This window comes from Danio rerio, chromosome 7, assembly GCF_052040795.2.
Source record: "Danio rerio strain M-AB ecotype USA chromosome 7, GRCz13ab, whole genome shotgun sequence".
In the NCBI taxonomy this organism is placed as follows: Eukaryota; Metazoa; Chordata; class Actinopteri; order Cypriniformes; family Danionidae; genus Danio; species Danio rerio.
Window position 1 is genome coordinate 41,135,192 of NC_141027.1, and position 15,668 is coordinate 41,150,859.

The following is a 15,668-nucleotide window of genomic DNA, read 5'->3' on the forward strand; positions in this document are numbered from 1 at the left end:
GAACACGGTATAGTGTCTTTTGAGGTCTTTAGATCTGCCTTGTCAATTATTGCTTGTGTCTGTGAGACCAAAGGGGAGTTAATTATTATTTGCCAATGCAGTCTGAGGATCCAATCCTTTTATGACTGGTTTCTTGAGCTGGAGACAAGGGAGTGCTTCCAATCAGCAATGCCCATCTAGCCATTAGGAGAGATTCCCATTCCTGCTGTCATCTTTAAATTGCAGTTCACATGCTACCTCACACTGTGGTTGAGATGAAGACAGATAGTTATGGTTAATTTTCACAGCAAACAGAGACATACTGTAAGATGCTAGTATTTTAACTTCACATCAGACTGTGGTGAGGTAGCTCTCTTCCAGCTTTGTGTTTAACTGGAATGATGCTTAAAGGTTACTGGGACTATTCAATGTATAAGGAGGAAAAAATAAATGTAACAAAACAATTGTTTTTATATAATAGATAAATATATAACAGGCATCACAGTGAGTAGCAAGATCCCCTCACAGCAAGAAGGTCACTGGTTTGAGCCCTGCCTGGGTCAGTTGGTGTTTGTGTGGGTCTACTCCAGTTCTCCGGTTTTCCCCACAGTCCAAAGACATGTGGTACAGGTGAGTTGAATACGCTAAATTGTCCGTACTGTATGAGTGTGGATGCAAAAGTATGGGTGTTTCCCAGTGTTGGGTTGCGGCTGGAAGGACATCCGCTGCATAAAACATGGATAAGTTGGCGGTTCATTCCACTGTGGCACTCCTGATTAATAAAGGAACTAAGCCGAAAAGAAAATGAATGAATGAATAAATATATTACAATGAAAATAGTATTTACAAATTAGAGTTAAGTTACTAATTATATGGACGACTGGAGTATTTGCTATATGTGCATTTAAAAACCTTACTGGAAATAAGTTTCTCAGCCTACATTTTTGTGAAACGTAAAATAGATTGCTCTGGGTATGTTTTGTTGCACATTTCAGTGGACACATCCACTAGATGGTGCTGTCTACAAATCTAAATATGTTACTTAGTCTTTCATGCACTTATCCATGTGAAAGCAGAGCTTGTCGTACAGATTACGTAGGTCAGCGGATCACTCACCTAAACTCTTTCCTAAACTCAGCCACAACTTCACGCACTGGGTTAAATTAAGCTTTACAGTCTGTTTAGCTGAGAGAACGGAACCAACCCTGTGACGTCAGACACAGTGACATTCCAAGATCTAAGCGCTCTAAGTCTAAAATTTATAGTAGAACATGCTGTTTTTTTCTAAATGGTTATATTAATCGAGTTTGTTTACTATAGTTTCATTAAAGTGGAATACAATGTACAAAATTAGGTAAACGTCTCCTCTAAGGCTCAGTCCCAATTCTATTTTTGTACCCCTTCCACTTCCCCTTGGCCCTTAAAAATGAGTGTGAAGGGGAAGGGCTTCAAAATTTACCCCTAAGAACTGGGACAGCACTACAGCACCTGCACACGTCATCATATGTCATCGCGATCTCATGCTTCATATGAGACCAGACGATCGCGACTGCTGTAGCTATTCCAGTTACCTAGAAACTGCAGTTAAACGTATGTTGAAGTACGTTTTTGTGGTTTCACAAAAATGTAGGCCAAAATACATATTTCCAATGAGCCTATGTTGACACTTGCATTATACATGCAACAAAGAAACTCAAGGTAGATGTACGTATAAATTTATATGAAGAATGATCCGACAATATCAGAATCCATGTATTTTCCTGTAAATGTTTGTGTCAGCAATAAAATTGGAATTTGGATTTCTTGAACCACGTAATTTAAATGCGACCCACAGTAAGTAACATTCATTCATTCATTCGTTCATTTTCTTTTTGGCTTAATCCCTATTAATCAGGGGTCACCAAAGCACAATGAACCGCCAACTTATTCAGCATAATTTTTACACAGCGGATACCCTTCCAGCTGCAACCCAACACTGGAAAAAATTTATACACTCTCAAATGCACACACACAAACTCTATGGCTAATTAAGCTTATTCAATTCACCTATACCACATTTCTTTGGACTTTGAGGGAAAAAGAGCACCCTGAGGAAACCCACCTGAACACGGCGAGAACATGCAAACTCCACACAGAAATGCCAAATGACCCAGCCGAGGCTCAAACCAGCAACCTTCTTGCTGTAAGGTGACAGTGCTACACACTGAGCTACCATGTCGTCACTTAAGGCACATATAGGTAGCATTATTAGTAGAGTATTTGTGGACTGTTAAGCTGTTTCTATTCAGCAGAATATTTGTTGGGAGCCCATCAAAATAGTAAGTTCAGAAACTAAGCTGACAGGCTTTTTGCAATAGGATCCACTTTCAGTGTAGAAGAAATAAATGTAGCTCGAAAGTCAGTTTCTGTATAGGCATGTTATTTTTGGCTACAAAAAGCCATCTGACATTTCCACCATTAGTGACCATTTAACAGACATTGACCTTTTTTTGAAAACATGCCAAAATGGCTTGTGAAATGAAATGTAATTATACTAATTATACTTGTGTGTAATGTCCTAGGGGCTCTGTGTGGAACTGCAGGAGGTTTGTGATATAAATCCCAATCCCATTCAGTAACTGTTTCTCAGCATTTGTAATCACATGACTTCTGCTTAGGAAGACCTGTCAAATTTTGACTGCTCAGTTAATCTGATCATGATTTGGCTAACCCACATTTCAAGATTTTAAATGACATTTGTCTTTCTGAAATAAGGAACAGTCCCAGAGGGATGAATGTCATAACAGCTTCTAATGGTATGTGTAGAATAAAATTCATTTCATTATTTGAGGATTCCTGAAATTCCTTAAATCTCATTCATTTCAAACTTTCACAAGGGCAAAAGCAAAGCTTTTAATCTGTATGGAAACCATTAAGACAAAATATTTTGACTGCCAAAAAAACTGTGGATTAATGGAAAATGTAATGAAATTAAGTGGAGTGATTTATTGCCATGCAGTACAGAGATTTACCATAGGAGGGGTGTTAATCCTCATGCTAACTTTTAAAAGCTTGCTCCTGTTTGTGCTTGTACTGCATATCAAAGCTGCACCAAATGACTCAGCACTGAACTCCTTTTATTCACCAATAATCATTTTAGTCATTTAAAGGCATTTTAATTCTTAATTTGCTCTCATTCTAAATGCTAATGCTTATAGCGGAAATATTGTGTCCTCTTAATTAGACATTTTTTTATTATGATTTTTCTTTTAAACTCCACTCTGTCCACATTCTTGTAATGAAAACCTTTAACTTTTTGTCACTCAACATTTCCACTGTTCCTGTTTAATGCTTTTGACAATTGCATATATATATATATATATATATATATATATATATATATATATATATATATATGTGTGTGTGTGTGTGTGTGTGTGTGTGTGTATGTATGTATGTGTATATATATGTTATGTGTATATATATATATATATATATATATATATATATATATATATATATATATATATATATATATATATATGTAATATATCAGAGCAACATTTAATGTATATTTCTTCCTTTTAGCTAATATAGTTTTAGAATGTTGTTGTCTTTATCTAAACTCCATTGGAAAGTTTCTGATTGTGTGAATGAAAGATCACTAAAGCAACTGTAAAGATTTGCCTCATTCTTAATAGCTACAATAAAATACAAAGTATTTGTCCTCACTTTATAGGTTATATATTCTGCCCAAGTATATATAATAAATATTCATAAAACGCTTCTCACATAGCACTTGTTGGACCTAAGTGAATTAATATTTGCACCTATATATCTCAGTTGCTGTTAAAGCATCACTAGCGGCTATAGAGGGTGTAGTTTCCCCTCTTTCCTCTGGAGTTGAATTGTGACTCAGGTTCAAGAATCTAAGTAATTGCTGAATACAGATCTTAAGAATGGAGAAGGCATTCATTCACAGAAAAGCCTTAATCTGACAGCCATTCTGAGGATTTTGTAAGCATATCAGTGAGAAGAAAAATCCTGTTACCGCAGCTTTAGGGTGTAATGAAGACACCGATTATTCTAAACATATTAATAATGATGTTAAGAAGCCCATCGCTCTGCTGGCAGCAGATTTAGCAAGCATGGGGATGATATCAGGCTGACGGGACAATGAATGAATGAGCATGGCCTCATTGTCCCCAGTGGTCATGTCACATTGCACTCATTGCTGGATTACTGGCTGACTTAAACAGCTTAGAGTTTCTTTTCTACATGCACAGCGGTGCTAGTGCTGTGCGTCTTCTTAGCTGGTGAGAAGTGAAAGCCTCCACACGGCGCTAGTCGACGTGGTCTCAAGGTTTTCTGTCCATGTTGCTGGCCTTTGACAGAAAACAATCAGTCTCTGCCATTTCAATGCATGTGTTGCCATGGAAATGTCTCTGAAGCTCATTCTCTGATGTGCTTAGCTGATTTATGTTCAACTCGGTGTCACAGTCAGCCGCTAACATATTGGTGCTCATATCATATGCAGAAGCTCTTTTGGGAATTTAAGAAGGGTGTGATTAAACTTGACACTGATGATTACAGGAAAAGGACACATTTTTGTTTCAGATGAATGTCTGATATGGCCATAAAATATAGTAATAATAGTAACAAGAACAGTAATAATAGCACTGTCCTGCATCATATTTGTTGAATGCATCCAATACTTATTTCTTAGTCATTTTAGGGTTTTCTTCAACAACTCATGAGGTGAAGAGATCTTGTTTTATACACAAGGACACATTTCCACTCTTCTTCTGAGGCAGGTTAGAATTGTGTATTCAAATGAGATAAAGTTAGGCCATTTGTAAAAATGATTATAAAATTAATGATAACAACAACAATAAAAATACATTCATTCATCTGCAAGAGCTTAGTCCCTTTATGAATCAGGGGTCACCACAGCGGAATGACCCGCCAACTTATCCAGCATACATGTATGTTTTACGCAGCGGATGCCCTTCCGACCTATATCGCAGTATAGTCTTTGGACTGTGGAGAAACAGCGAACACAGGGAGAGCATGCAAACTCCACACAGAAATGCCAACTGACCCAGCCAGGGCTTTAATCAGCGACCTTCTTGCTGTGAAGAGATTGTGCTACCCACTGTGATGCCCAACAACAATTATTCATTTTCTTGTGGGCTTAGTCCCTTTATTAATCCGTGGTCGCCACAGCGGAATGAACCGCCAACTTATCTAGCACGTTTTTACGCAGCAGATACCCTTTCAGCCGCAACCCATCTCTGGGAAACATCCACACACACACACACTACAGACAATTTAGCCTACCCAATTCACCTGTACCTGCACCTGTATGTCTTTAGAAAACCGGAGCACCCGGAGGAATCCCACGCGAACGGAGGGAGAACATGCAAACTCCACACAGAAACGCCAACTGAGCCGAGGTTCGATCCAGCAACCCAGCGACCTATTTACTGTGAGGCGACAGCACTACCTACTGCGCCACTGTGTTGCCCCAACAACAATCATAAGTATTATTATTTTTTATTTATTTAGTTTTTGTAGTAGTAGTAGCTGTAGTAGTTGTAGTAGTATACACATTTACTTCACTTTTACAATTGAGGCCTTGAGACAAAGAGCCATATAAGTCCATATTTTCAAATTTTGAGTAATACAATTTTTTTTCCTTTAGATTGGGAACGTTTTATTATATATTTAGATTTTACTTGAAGATAGACAACAGAAGCTTCTCAATTCTAAGAAGATAACATTTTTCAATGTCAGTTTTAAAAATCTAAAGCTATTGTGATTTATATTTCTCAATTGTAGAAGAGTGCTACATGTCCAGTTATTGTGTATAACAGAATAACTCTAATTCATCATATCACTTTAAGCCATTAAAGATATGATTCCTTTATCTTAGTTCTAATACAGCAACAAAAACTTCAGCATAGTATTAAGCATTTATTTCAAGTTTATTGTTATTATTATTTAAAAACAGAAAATACAGCATAAACAATGTGCAATACATAGATCTTCCTACAGTACAGGCAAAAACAATCAATTATTAACAATAAACAAACAATAAATAAATAAACAAATAAAATGCAGACATGCATCATAGCTAAATATTGTTTTAATATTGTTTCATTTAGAAATATACTGTACACTGGTGTGCTGGTGTACTTCAAACTGTTCTCGCGATCCACCATCTCACGATATAAATATATAAACAAATGAACTCTGCTTGTCGTTGTTTACACAGGACTGACAGGACATATGCATTTATATAGCTTTATTATATATGGTGTGTGGTTTATTTTGATAGGTTAACTGTTTTTGAGCTGTTTAGCGCTCCTCATCGTGTTTAGAGAGAGAGGTCACATCACGTATATGGTTCTTCCACTCACCTCTTTCGGTGGATTTTCCCCTGTTTTTTGTCCACCTTTTTAATTAAAATATGGTTTCCCAGCATCCCTTAAAGCCTTCCACATTCTGCCTGTCCATTTGTTCATTTCTGCTCTCTTACTTTTACAAACAGTTTTTCCGTGTGAAGCTATTTTAATGTTTAAAAATGCAGACTCTTGGCTGAGTGAAAATATCCCCAAACTGTTTCTGTATACGAAGTTCACACATGCAATTGATGTCACATCATCAACTCTTCTTTCTTTTTTTTTTTTGACATCTACAGTTGTTCGTTGCACGCACTTAATTGTTATTGTCAAATTTAACGCAAATTTAAGTTGGTGTTTAATGTGTCAAACAACATTTGTAAAACTAAAATGTCAAAATATGGGTGAAGTAATATTTCATCTTACTGCCTGTTAGGTATATTCATAAAAATATATTTATAAAAAAACATTCGACTACAGCTATTTTACGTGTTAAGTGTTTTGGTGTCTGTGTATCCCTACAACTGAATGACATCCTGGTTTAATGTAATATCCACTGGAATATGGTTCCATATAATGACTCTTTGTCAGCGAACTCTGCGTAAGCATTTCGATTGAATATGGCTAAAGGGTGTTAGTGTGTCCGTTAATACTCCGTTTTTTGTAATTGTGACACTCACAGTCCGTGCGGCTCTGAGCTCACCATGGAATCCAGGCCTTAATGGCTTAGCATTCCCAGCCACACAAGAGTTTTCCTCAGCCCCCAAGTATGCATCACAAAACACTAAGCACAAAGAACACAAACATGTCATCAATTTCAGACGTTTTAGTAATCTCCTACTGTGTCTGACTTAATCTCAAATTCAGAGTCTGAAATGGAGGTAAGGCGTAAAGGATAATGACTGTGTATGTCTTGGACATGTCGAATGAAGAAGAGAGGAGATCAACTTCAAGTCCAAAGACGTCGACTCTAGTAATTTATGATGTTTATTGACCCATAGTATTGGTTTTTAAAAGAACTCAACCTCAGAGACCGCCGAATGCAAAGTGTTAAATTAATTCATATGTTCTTCTTTGTTGTGGCTCGACAAAAGCGGCTGAGTTTCGAGCTCGTTCTCAGAGCTGATGACAGATGAGTCTTTCTGCAGTGTTTGCCCAGGTGTCAGTCCCTCTAACCCACTCAGCCTAGGGTGCGTCTCACTTTTTAACCTACTGCTCTCATCGTCCTCGTTGGCCTTTATACGCGCAATATCTTTCTCACACAAAAAAGCACCCAACAGGTCGATTCAGACGAGCCATCAAAACAACCCAGCAGTCTTGCTGGGTTTCGCAAAAGTTTCGGAAGTCATGACCATTATCAACGCTCGTTTTTGTTTTGCAATGTTTGCACTGGCTTTCCAAACAGAATCCATCTCGGGGCTGGGAGATTAGAGCTGAATGGATATGAAATATGTATATGTATCTGATCACAAAGGCTAGGCGAACCCACAGCTGTGGCATTCGGGACCTGGACCCGTTTCCTGTTTATGTGCAGTGCGCATGCTTTAACTAGCCCGGCTTCGTCTAAAGCCCCATTCATCAACACAGCCCAACTCAACCCTGTGCAAAAACTTTTCACTTTTATAGCCCAAGAATAAAGTGCATAATTACTCAGTTGGTTAACAAAAAAGGTATGACCCGGGGCACTTGGCAAGGAGAAATTCACTATGCATCACACTGTGTCTTATTATAGAGCATTTATCTTTGATTGGTTTTAAGGTTTTAGGCTTGTTTAAAGGTCCAGCGTATGTTGAAATTAGCCGACTAATAAGCAGGATACTTTGTTGGCAGCAGGCCGAGAATAGGAAGGCCTAGTGAAATTTGGGGCTTGTCAATCGACACATGTTGTTTAGTCTGGGGTTTGAGGAGGTGTGGTGGAAGCATGTGGTTTGAGTCTGGCTCCTCCTGCAGTCACGTTGCTCTATAATTGTACTGTAAGCAATGGTTCCTCCTACATCTTACACATCAGCACAGGACATCGTGATCATCTCAATGATGTGAAGTTGAAAGATTAATGGGGTTTCAATAATTTGTTAGGTTTTAATAGAGACTTAATATTATAATGATTTTTGTCAATGGTTTTCATTATCAATTTTAACTAACATTCAAATTTTTTTTGGAAGTCCGTTATTGTAACTGAGGATGCTGGCAACATAGTTGAGTATCCACATGCAGTACTTTATTCAACAAAGAATTGTCAGGTAGCAAAGGTCAACACCGGAGCAAAACAGAAGCATACAAGCAATCCAAAGTCGTAGTCTAAACAAGCGAATAGTCAGGCTAGGCAGCAAGAAATCAAGACAAGAAACACAGGACAAAGATCGATGCATGGAAAGACCAGACTGGATAAATGCCTAGAAATGTTACCGGAGATAAACATTAACGAGACTCAGCAAAGTCTCTCTGTGTGTGTGTGTGTGTGTGTGTGTGTACTCTATATGTAGTCTGTGTAATCAGTTCTTGAGCAGCTCTAGGAGAACTAGAACAGGTGTGTGTGTGTGGTGCATCACAGGATTTGTAGTCCATGTGGTGATGGGATTTTAGTCCTTCCATCTGTATGGAATAAATCGCTAATGATTGTGACACTTATGATCATGCATACTGCATAAATTAGATCAATAATTGCAATTGTAAATATTGACAAAATGTAAATATCACGTTACAGCCATTTAAATTTTGGAAAAGCACACAATGAAACTTTTTTTCCCAGGCATTTCAGTTTAAAATAATAAATAAAATAAAATAATAAATAAAATATTTATTTTTAAAATCTAACAGTAAATGTGTTTATAGAAAGTTACAACAAGTGAAGTTTAATCTATTAAACTAATTTCGAGAGGAGTACGTACTCATGATTAAACCAGCTGGCTCATATTAGCTAATCACGATCCTTTAATCAAGGATCCCTAGTTCCTTTATATATCTCCTCCTTCTCCACTTACAACTATCTTCGTCTTGAAGAATCCCCCCTCCTCCCCCCTCTTCCACCTTTATCCAAAATAGGTAGCTCGGTGGCCCAGCAGCAATACCAATAGCTCCGGCTCCCTACTGAGCTTCTGGTATCTTTTTAATAAATAAATAATAATAATTATTCTCCGCATCATAGACCTCTTAAACCTAAGTCTCTTTTACTAGTCGTCTCGCTCTCAGGAAGTTCACCTTGGCTAGCTGCGGGGGAGTTTTGAGATCGCCCTGAGCTCAATCTTCCTTTGCCCCACAAAGGGAGGGAGCCCTGGACTCGAGGAATGCCTTGAGCTCAGGGCTTTCTCCCGGGACAGCATGCCAAATGAGCTTTCGTAAGTCATGAGCTAAGTGTGAACTCTTGAAACATAATTTCATTGAAATAAAGATGCTTATATCAATGTTACTGTTGTACAATGTTACTGATCCTACATTTTTGAATGTTTTGAATCTTAATCAATTCCTCTATCTTTGCAATTTTAAAGAATTAACAAAAAACATTTGGTATGATTTATGTTTTCTATCTTGACCCAAAAATGTCCCATAAGATAAAAAAAAGGAAATTTTGTCCACAGACACACTAATATGCAAATATTAAAATTAAATGCTGTATAATTTTCATTCACTATTTATTACTAGCATTTGTTTAAAAATATATGTGATTTACAACCATCAACATAGATTTGCAAGATTTTCAATTTGTCAAAAATGGAAAGACAATTGTGTATTTACTTATTTATTAATTTACTAATTGTTGCTTATAGGATGTTCACTTAGTTGAAGCTTTTGCTTCATCTGTGCTTTCTAAAGATAGCTTAAAACAAGCAAAGAAAACACTGGATTTCTAACAGTTTTATGTCACCATCTGACTATGCTAGGAAATATGCTTTCTCTTTGTAAGGATCTGACACTCTGAAAGACATTAGTAGCTCATCAGTAATGGATCTGCGCCTTTTTAACGTTTGTTTTTCTAAGAGTCTCCAACATAACAGGGAGCTCATGGCCATCAGCACCTCTGCCCAGGTAAAAGCACTTCCTCTTTCAGCCTCTGCCTCTCGCTATTTGCTCAAGCTGATCCTGAAGGGGAAAAAAAGAAGAAGCAGAGAATAACTTTAAAACACCGTCGCACCAATGAAAAGAGCCAGACATGAAAGAGGTACAGAAATGAATTGAATGTTGTGTGGTTGATGTTTTTTTTTTTCCTCTTTTCTCCTTCCTCTCTGCCGGCCTTACATTGTGAGGCCCTGTCTCTCTCTCTCTCTTTCTCTCTCTCTCACTCTGTCTCTCTCTGTCTCTTTCTCCCTCGCTCACTCTATTTCCCTTGCTGAAAGACTGGCGTGGGTGATTCATCACTGTGCCCTGTCAAAAGCCTTTTCCACAACATGATGAGAACAATGTGCCTGTGATTGGGATTGAGAGGCTCAGATTGAGAGATAGAAACAGGCCTCTGCTCTTCTCCTCAACATATAGGCCTTCACCTCTGAGACCATTTTAAAGAGTTTTCTCAGCCTGCCAAAAAGCTCATGCAAAGTAGTGCAGGTGACTGTGCCATGCTCTGCTTAGACATGTAGAACCCACAGACTATAGTCCTGACCATTCGTTTGACCTTTACAACGCCAACAAGTCCTGACAGATTTGTCCATATCACTCTTTTCTCCCTTCTCCGTCTTGTTCCTTTACGTCATCCTCTTCTGTTCCGTCTCTCTTTCTCGGCCTCTCTCTGATCTCTTTCTTTCCCCATTGCCTCAGTGTGCTCTTTTGTCCACAAGGCAGTTCATGAGAGAGCTGAACAAATATCATCACAGATCTTATTTAATTCATGGACACATTATGCTGTCATCAATAGCATTATCATAGTCCATTACTATGCCAGACAAGTTTGCGAGCCAATCCCTGTCCTCTTTCTGCCCTCCAACACCAATAAGATCATAATCGCAGGGCATATTCCACAATTCACAGTACTTGCCGTATAATAGCCGGTGATTACTAATATCTGTCCTACTGAATATGAACTATCACCACCTACATCAGTTATTATGAACTGAACTGCATAATGGTGTAGGCTGCAAACAATGTTATACTGCAGCTCTATAAGCAATACTGAAGACTTGCAACAAGGATGCAGTGCAACAGAGTGATATTGCTTTCAATAATAAACAAGAATGACAATAACCATATACAAAAAGGGCATTTAAGGATGTTTACTCCATGAACAACTGCATAACTTTTGAGACACAACATACACTGTAAAAATGCTTCACGATTCCTTCATGTTCCAAAACAAATCATTTAAGTTAACCTAATCATTTTTACAAATTTAAGTAGGTTGAACATAATTAAGTTGTGAAAAAAAATTTTTTGGTGAAAAAAATTCATTTTCTTTTCGGCTTAGTCCCTTTATTAATCCAGGGTCGCCACAGCAGAATGAACCGCCAACTTATCCAGCACGCTTTCACACAGCGGATCCCCTTCCAGCCGCAACCCATCTCTGGGAAATATCCACATACACTCATTCACACACACACTCATACACTATGGACAATTTAGCCCACCCAATTCATCTACAGCGCATGTCTTTGGAAGCAGCACAGCAGACAGCACTACCTACTATGCCACTGCGTCGCCCTCCAAAAAACATTTTAAAGTATTTTAAACAAGCAGCAAAAGTAATTTTTTATGAGGTTTTGTTTTCTTGTGTTATTCTTTCAAATTGGTTGGGTAAATTTAGTGACTCATTCATATAGATTTGCTTTTTTTACACAACAAGGGCCCGATCACACCAATCACGCGTTTGAGTTCCAAAACACAAGGCGCACCAGACTGCCTTTTTTTTTCAAGACAAAAAGAAGCACAGTGCCTTTTTTATGTCACTAGGCAACAGCTGAATCAGAATTGTGCGCGAGTGTTGCTGTTGATAATGTTGTAATTGTAATATTGAATAATATTGTGATATTCAATACTTGTGAAATCCTACAGTTCTGGATAACTTGAAACAACGACCACTAGTCTCTCCTCCATCTTCAATAGTCTATGTAGTCGTCTTGACAACACAAACACTGCAGGCACATCAACGAAAACCCCGCCTCTGCTTTTATTTGATTGGAAATGAAAAAGATGCGACTGATGTAACTGTCGTACTGACTGACATAATGCGCACAGCCCACAACAGCAAATACATGAGGTGCAGCCGGTGGTTAAAATGCAAAGCGCGCATAAGCAGCACACAAAACACTTGTGGCTATTAGCAAATTCCCTTTAAGGCAAGTCATTTCACTGGTCGGCCATTTTGGAAACGCCTCCCGGGCAGTATGCTCTGGCATTCTGTCTGAATGGGAAAACATCAAATTCTCCTAAACTGCTTGCCAAGCTTACAATTAAATTTCACATTAGGAATCACCAATAAAACTAAACAACAGCTGTCTCTTTAGTTTCATTTCTAAACATCCAAACCACAAAAAATCTGCAGAAACTCACATCTGGTCCAAACCCCTGCCCCAGAGTATCATCAGTCTATAGCAATCGATGGTTGGCTCCTGTACTATTAGGCGGGGCCTTCATTCACCATATTGACAGTTACACTTTTCCCATTCAAAAAGATATGAGTGACATGTTTGTTTGCAATTTTCTGGACTGTTGCTGTGTATGGAGGATGAGGGGGCTTAAATTTCACATACAATAGAGTGGAGGAACTATGATGTCAATTTGTATGCAAAAACCCGGAAGCGAGTTAGCATTTTAGCACTTCCGGTTCCCTCTTCCCAAAGTCAATGGGTTTTTTGTATGGGGTTTCAGTAGAATAGCTTAAATAAGGTCTGTGGCCAACACAAATTCAAGGTACTTTGAGGTTTTGTTCTACGACATGAAACACATCAGTTACAGCACACTTTTGGATTTTTAAATAAATTATGCTTCTTTAAAAAGACGGTTGCTATCAAGTTGCTAAATGGGACTACAGGCGGTGTCGGAGACATTATACGTCATCTGGCTGATCTGGTCTGGAGCGCAGCTCGCTTGTGTTGGGCGTTTGGATTTGGCTGTTATTTAGTTATTTTCATGAAGAGTATTTTATATTTTGTTGTGTTTTTCTAAATGGGAATTCAGATTGTGTGTAGATAATTCCTTCACTTGTAAAGGCTGTCGAGACACATTCATTTGTTGATCATTTATTTTAATTAAACGATATTATGAAGATACTGCTTAACAGTGCTGCCTGTCTCTGTCCTGCTCTCAGTAATGCAAACGTGTGAATAAATGTGTAAAAATATATGCATGTTAACTGTTTTTTTAATGTGATCAAGAGATTTTAGTCGTCTTTTTTTCTGCATCTGAACACATTTAACTCCGTCATTACTGCATTTACACTCATCCATGAAATGTATAGCAGATGAGACTGTATGAACTGCTTTTCGCTGTACGTCGTGAGATAAAAAGAATTTTGAACTTGCTCTGTGTCCATGATGATGGAACTTGCAGGCATTTGATTGTTCCTCCTTACGCCTCATTTCTGTCGTCTGTTAAGGTAAGCGAGCTGTTTGCACGCGAGTGATACACTTATTTAAATATGTCTTATGATAATACTATATAGGCAGATTTATACACGCAGTTTTATAACTTTTGGAACAACCGTAAAGCAAAACAGATGTATTTCCCACGTAAAAGCGATTTAAAAGGCACATAGGTCTATGTGTTTTTGCGTATTTATGTTTATAATATATAGCGTGGATTATAATATAATAAAACGAGAGAATAACTCTTTATCATGGACAATATTTCTAAAAATAAGCTTGAAAAGTCGTCTGTTGCAGGGTGGGGCTGACGTCACAGACGAGCGCCCCGAGGGCTCTGTAGTCCGTTAATAGCCTAATGTTAGCTTTTCAACTTTTGCGTTTGCATTTAAGATCCAAAAGTGCTCAAAGTTGTATTTTTGTGTGAGGATTATCCGGCTGGACAAAACGTGTAAGTGTAATGAACAGTGTTTGAACACAGAGCTTATTATTTGCTATCTTCGAAAAGCCTATGGGAAAATCCTATAGGGATTTTCACGAGGGAACCAGTTTTATGCTAGCAGCCGATTAGCCTACAAAGTGACGTTATAGTTCCTCCACTCTATATCTTAGGTCAGAAATGTCCCTAACAGAAAGAAAATATCTCAGGGTTGAAAAAAGTGCTTTGCTTCAAAAGTGAATTAGATATAATTTCACCCTGAATTTTGTAAGAATTTTTGAGAATGTGTAATTTATCAAACTTTCACAATTGCATTTATTATATTATTAGAAACACAAGTTAAATTGTGCCACTCAAAGGGACACTGAATAGTTTATTTGAAATGGCAAAATAATAAATGTGTAAATAAATCTTCGTTCCAATCTTCATTTTATTTTGCACTTTACAACACTTGTGCTGTGTGTCCAGTTGGTTAATGAAAAACACCCTTGCAGCCTTCACACCCATTTGAAAGCTTGGGCCATATACAGGACATCAATCATGCCAATGGTCAAGTGCAAAGGCTGAATAAGTGGGCATTGGGACAAGCCTAAAGTCACTAAAAAGACACAAAACCTGCAGTGCTTATCCTACACTCAATCACTCCTTCAGTTCTTTGCAATGGATAAGTCACAATAATTAGCAGTGCAGTTTGAAGTGGTTTGTAAGTCATTTGGTGCTATGCTAATAGTTCACTAACAAGCTAAATAATTTAAAGTAGTTTTCTGTTTGGTAAACATCACTGAAGTGTAACTGTATCCAAAGCTTGATTAAGTTCACCTAGTTTTTTTCCTCCTACTTTCTCTTTCATGGTCTGCTGAAAGTAAATTGTTCATTCTAATAAATTGCATGTTGGCATTCAGTTACTCTCATAATTTACAAAAAGCATTATGGGTGCTAGGTACAGAACAAAGCACTGGATAGATTGAATGCTTAACAACATCATGTGAAACCTAAAAATGTATCCTATTGGTTGACCAATAGTTTTATTTACAACTTCTGAATGATTAGGTAAAGACTATCTTTAATCTGCACACACATTGGTTTGTTTAATTAATTGGTTTGTAAGATATGAGAAAAATATTTTACAGTGCTTTTGCATTAACTCACATGAGAAATGTTACTTATGGCATGAACTGTAGGGCTTGGCGATGTCGACTAATTTCGCATCGTATGATGTCTAATGTGAAACATCGCGATGGATGATGGCATTGTCTTTGTATGCGGCAGTAAATTAATTATTTATAAACAAATTACAAATTTGTAATAACAAATTACTTGTTTGTAGCCTATAGGCATGGACCTGTATAAGATTCTGACGGT

General features: G+C 37.7%; 1 protein-coding gene across 12 annotated transcripts in view; it reads left to right on the forward strand.

Moving 5' to 3' along the window:
- The window catches only part of shha (sonic hedgehog signaling molecule a), a 108,121-nt gene that overhangs the window by 32,335 nt on the left and 60,118 nt on the right, over positions 1-15,668 (forward strand). For 6 of the 12 annotated variants that reach the window (XM_087258780.1, XM_087258786.1, XM_087258784.1 and 3 more), the window contains exon 4: positions 5,334-5,501. The exons of the other annotated variants lie outside the window; for them this stretch is intronic. The gene's annotated coding sequence lies outside the window, so the exon portion shown is untranslated. The remainder of the gene's footprint in view (positions 1-5,333; positions 5,502-15,668) is intronic. 12 annotated transcript variants of the gene reach the window in all.